At 52.9% G+C, this 5,000-nt stretch overlaps 1 non-coding gene across 1 annotated transcript in view; it reads left to right on the forward strand.

Annotated features, from left to right (window-relative positions):
- The first annotated feature begins 3,296 nt into the window (after positions 1–3,296).
- LOC124572249 overlaps positions 3,297–5,000 on the forward strand; it is a 1,910-nt gene continuing 206 nt past the window's right edge. Inside the window, exon 1 of the ribosomal RNA XR_006972002.1 lies at positions 3,297–5,000. This exon is cut by the window's right edge and continues 206 nt beyond it. This is a non-coding gene — a ribosomal RNA (small subunit ribosomal RNA).

Consider the following 5,000-nt stretch of genomic DNA (forward strand, 5'->3'; position numbering starts at 1 on the left):
CTATGTCGTACCTTAACCTAACCTATGTCGTACCTTAACCTAACCTATGTCGTACCTTAACCTAACCTATGTCGTACCTTAACCTAACCTATGTCGTACCTTAACCTAACCTATGTCGTACCTTAACCTAACCTATGTCGTACCTTAACCTAACCTATGTCGTACCTTAACCTAACCTATGTCGTACCTTAACCTAACCTATGTCGTACCTTAACCTAACCTATGTCGTACCTTAACCTAACCTATGTCGTACCTTAACCTAACCTATGTCGTACCTTAACCTAACCTATGTCGTACCTTAACCTAACCTATGTCGTACCTTAACCTAACCTATGTCGTACCTTAACCTAACCTGTATTGCGCCTTAACCTAACCTGTATTGCGCCTTAACGTAACCTGTATTGCGCCTTAACGTAACCTGTATTGCGCCTTAACGTAACCTGTATTGCGCCTTAACGTAACCTGTATTGCGCCTTAACGTAACCTGTATTGCGCCTTAACGTAACCTGTATTGCGCCTTAACGTAACCTGTATTGCGCCTTAACGTAACCTGTATTGCGCCTTAACGTAACCTGTATTGCGCCTTAACGTAACCTGTATTGCGCCTTAACGTAACCTGTATTGCGCCTTAACGTAACCTGTATTGCGCCTTAACGTAACCTGTATTGCGCCTTAACGTAACCTGTATTGCGCCTTAACGTAACCTGTATTGCGCCTTAACGTAACCTGTATTGCGCCTTAACGTAACCTGTATTGCGCCTTAACGTAACCTGTATTGCGCCTTAACGTAACCTGTATTGCGCCTTAACGTAACCTGTATTGCGCCTTAACGTAACCTGTATTGCGCCTTAACGTAACCTGTATTGCGCCTTAACGTAACCTGTATTGCGCCTTAACGTAACCTGTATTGCGCCTTAACGTAACCTGTATTGCGCCTTAACGTAACCTGCATTGCGCCTTAACGTAACCTGCATTGCGCCTTAACGTAACCTGTATTGCGCCTTAACGTAACCTGCATTGCGCCTTAACGTAACCTGCATTGCGCCTTAACGTAACCTGTATTGCGCCTTAACGTAACCTGTATTGCGCCTTAACGTAACCTGTATTGCGCCTTAACGTAACCTGTATTGCGCCTTAACGTAACCTGTATTGCGCCTTAACGTAACCTGTATTGCGCCTTAACGTAACCTGTATTGCGCCTTAACGTAACCTGTATTGCGCCTTAACGTAACCGATATTGCGCCTTAACGTAACCTATATTGCGCCGTAACGTAACCTATATTGCGCCGTAACGTAACCCACATTGCCCCTTAACGTAACCTATATTGCGCCGTAACGTAACCTATATTGCGCCGTAACGTAACCCACATTGCCCCTTAACGTAACCCACATTGCCCCTTAACGTAACCCACATTGCCCCTTAACGTAACCCAACACACGTTGGGCCTTAACCCAACACACGTTGGGCCTTAACCCAACACACGTTGGGCCGTAACCCAACACACGTTGGGCCTTAACCCAACACACGTTGGGCCTTAACCCAACACACGTTGGGCCTTAACCCAACACACGTTGGGCCTTAACCTGCTCTGTAATTGTCATACGACGCGTTAAATTAGTGTAGTGTTGCCTAACTGCAACCCCCGCAATATAGTTTGCTACTCGCACTGCCCGGTCCCCAGTGTATCGCTTCATGTTAAACACCTTGCAGCTATACACTGTAATGTGGATGGCAGCAGGACGTACATGCTCAATGCCCTTTGCAGTTGTTCATTGGCATTTGCAGTTGTTCATTGGCATTCGCATGGCGAAGCACTTAGCCTACGCTGTGGTACGGCCTGTGTCAACTGTCCGCTGATGTTGTACGTCCAAATCACACACTGTACTGCACATTGGTCCTCATGTACTGAATGATACATCGTGGTACATGTGACCGTACAACGACTGCGCCAACAACGGCGAACCATGCGGTCCAAATGTTGTGCACTCAGCTACGTGTCGTCTCCCTATAAGAGCTGGATTGCAGTGTGGTATGCCCTGGATGGCGATCAGCATGAGCCGTCTGTTGATGTAGTGGCGCGTGTTGTCAGACGTAGTCGTCTCTTCTCACACACCGTGATAGCACGGTGCACTGCGTTCCACATCTGCGACATGCGACAGAGGCCGGTTGACAGTCGTTCGCGCAATGGACATCGCATACGTACGGGGGCCACCTTCCACGTGTTCGCTAAGCGTGGACATGTTGTTGCGTGTATGTGGGCAGACAGTGTGTCGTGACACCTGACACAGGCATGCAACAATCGTTGAATTTGCAAATGGCGATGGACGCCTACGTTTGCTGGTGACGTTACGCAAATGAACAACTGGTAAACCGTTGTGGTGCGGTTGTTCTCGCTAGGGGTGAATCAGTGATGGCGACGATCGGTTGAGCTACCAACCGGTTGTTGCAGCGATACCCACCATGCCCACGAACGTGAATGGCATGTGGGTGTGAAGCGATACGCGGCGGTGGCTGGGTGGGACCGTCCCCGGCCGGTGAGGGGGGGCCTCCCGGCGTGTTGGCCGTGCGGTGCGTGGGCGCACGCGCTACAGCCGGCTGGTGGGGGCGGCCAGTGGCAGGCGCGCCGGCCGACGGAGGCGGCAGGCGGCGCAGCTGCGCGCCGGCGCACCCTGCACGCGGCGCCGTGCGGCCAAAGTAGGTCCTCGCGGGCCCGGTGCGAAGCGCGGTGGACATCTGCAGTGTGCTGGTCCGATTGAGGACTGTGTGCGCTGAGGATGCGCCGCCGCCCGGCGCTCGGCGCCGCGACGCCGTCTGCTGCTCGGTCGCCTCTGCGGTTCTCGCAGGTGGTTTGTATCGCAGCTGTGCGGACGTGTTGGCGCGTGCGCTGTGCTGGGAGAGTTCGCTTCGGCACCCAAGTGGGGCTTTTGTCCTTCTGTGGCGCTGGCGTTGGAGCTGCCGGTCACCGTAGGTGGCGCGTGTTGTCTCCCGCCGGCAATGCCACGACAGCACGCTCCCGGGCCTCTGTCGGCAGCGGCAAGCTCAGTTGGGAGCACGGGTGGTCGCACCTAAAGCGTCTACTCGCCAAACTCCGGGCGATTGCGCCTCTCTCGAACCCGACCAAGTACTTAGGACGGCGCTGCGCGCCGCCGGGACCTGAGAGGGTTTCGAGGTGTATGGTGCAGGGGAGCTCAGCCTCCTCCTGTTTGCAGAATAATTGAGCGGACGCTTGCGTGTTCGCGCGGGCCCCCGGGACACACTCCCGGGCGGCCGGCTGCTCAGCTCTAGTTGACGCAGCTCCCTGGTTGATCCTGCCAGTAGTCATATGCTTGTCTCAAAGATTAAGCCATGCATGTCTCAGTACAAGCCGCATTAAGGTGAAACCGCGAATGGCTCATTAAATCAGTTATGGTTCCTTAGATCGTACCCACGTTACTTGGATAACTGTGGTAATTCTAGAGCTAATACATGCAAACAGAGTCCCGACCAGAGATGGAAGGGACGCTTTTATTAGATCAAAACCAATCGGTCGGCTCGTCCGGTCCGTTTGCCTTGGTGACTCTGAATAACTTTGGGCTGATCGCACGGTCCTCGTACCGGCGACGCATCTTTCAAATGTCTGCCTTATCAACTGTCGATGGTAGGTTCTGCGCCTACCATGGTTGTAACGGGTAACGGGGAATCAGGGTTCGATTCCGGAGAGGGAGCCTGAGAAACGGCTACCACATCCAAGGAAGGCAGCAGGCGCGCAAATTACCCACTCCCGGCACGGGGAGGTAGTGACGAAAAATAACGATACGGGACTCATCCGAGGCCCCGTAATCGGAATGAGTACACTTTAAATCCTTTAACGAGTATCTATTGGAGGGCAAGTCTGGTGCCAGCAGCCGCGGTAATTCCAGCTCCAATAGCGTATATTAAAGTTGTTGCGGTTAAAAAGCTCGTAGTTGGATTTGTGTCCCACGCTGTTGGTTCACCGCCCGTCGGTGTTTAACTGGCATGTATCGTGGGACGTCCTGCCGGTGGGGCGAGCTGAAGGCGTGCGACGCGCCTCGTGCGTGCTCGTGCGTCCCGAGGCGGACCCCGTTGCAATCCTACCAGGGTGCTCTTGAGTGAGTGTCTCGGTGGGCCGGCACGTTTACTTTGAACAAATTAGAGTGCTTAAAGCAGGCAAGCCCGCCTGAATACTGTGTGCATGGAATAATGGAATAGGACCTCGGTTCTATTTTGTTGGTTTTCGGAACCCGAGGTAATGATTAATAGGGACAGGCGGGGGCATTCGTATTGCGACGTTAGAGGTGAAATTCTTGGATCGTCGCAAGACGAACAGAAGCGAAAGCATTTGCCAAGTATGTTTTCATTAATCAAGAACGAAAGTTAGAGGTTCGAAGGCGATCAGATACCGCCCTAGTTCTAACCATAAACGATGCCAGCCAGCGATCCGCCGCAGTTCCTCCGATGACTCGGCGGGCAGCCTCCGGGAAACCAAAGCTTTTGGGTTCCGGGGGAAGTATGGTTGCAAAGCTGAAACTTAAAGGAATTGACGGAAGGGCACCACCAGGAGTGGAGCCTGCGGCTTAATTTGACTCAACACGGGAAACCTCACCAGGCCCGGACACCGGAAGGATTGACAGATTGATAGCTCTTTCTTGATTCGGTGGGTGGTGGTGCATGGCCGTTCTTAGTTGGTGGAGCGATTTGTCTGGTTAATTCCGATAACGAACGAGACTCTAGCCTGCTAACTAGTCGCGTGACATCCTTCGTGCTGTCAGCGATTACTTTTCTTCTTAGAGGGACAGGCGGCTTCTAGCCGCACGAGATTGAGCAATAACAGGTCTGTGATGCCCTTAGATGTTCTGGGCCGCACGCGCGCTACACTGAAGGAATCAGCGTGTCTTCCTAGGCCGAAAGGTCGGGGTAACCCGCTGAACCTCCTTCGTGCTAGGGATTGGGGCTTGCAATTGTTCCCCATGAACGAGGAATTCCCAGTAAGCGCGAGTCA

This window comes from Schistocerca americana, unplaced genomic scaffold, assembly GCF_021461395.2.
Source record: "Schistocerca americana isolate TAMUIC-IGC-003095 unplaced genomic scaffold, iqSchAmer2.1 HiC_scaffold_179, whole genome shotgun sequence".
Classification (NCBI taxonomy): domain Eukaryota; kingdom Metazoa; phylum Arthropoda; class Insecta; order Orthoptera; family Acrididae; genus Schistocerca; species Schistocerca americana.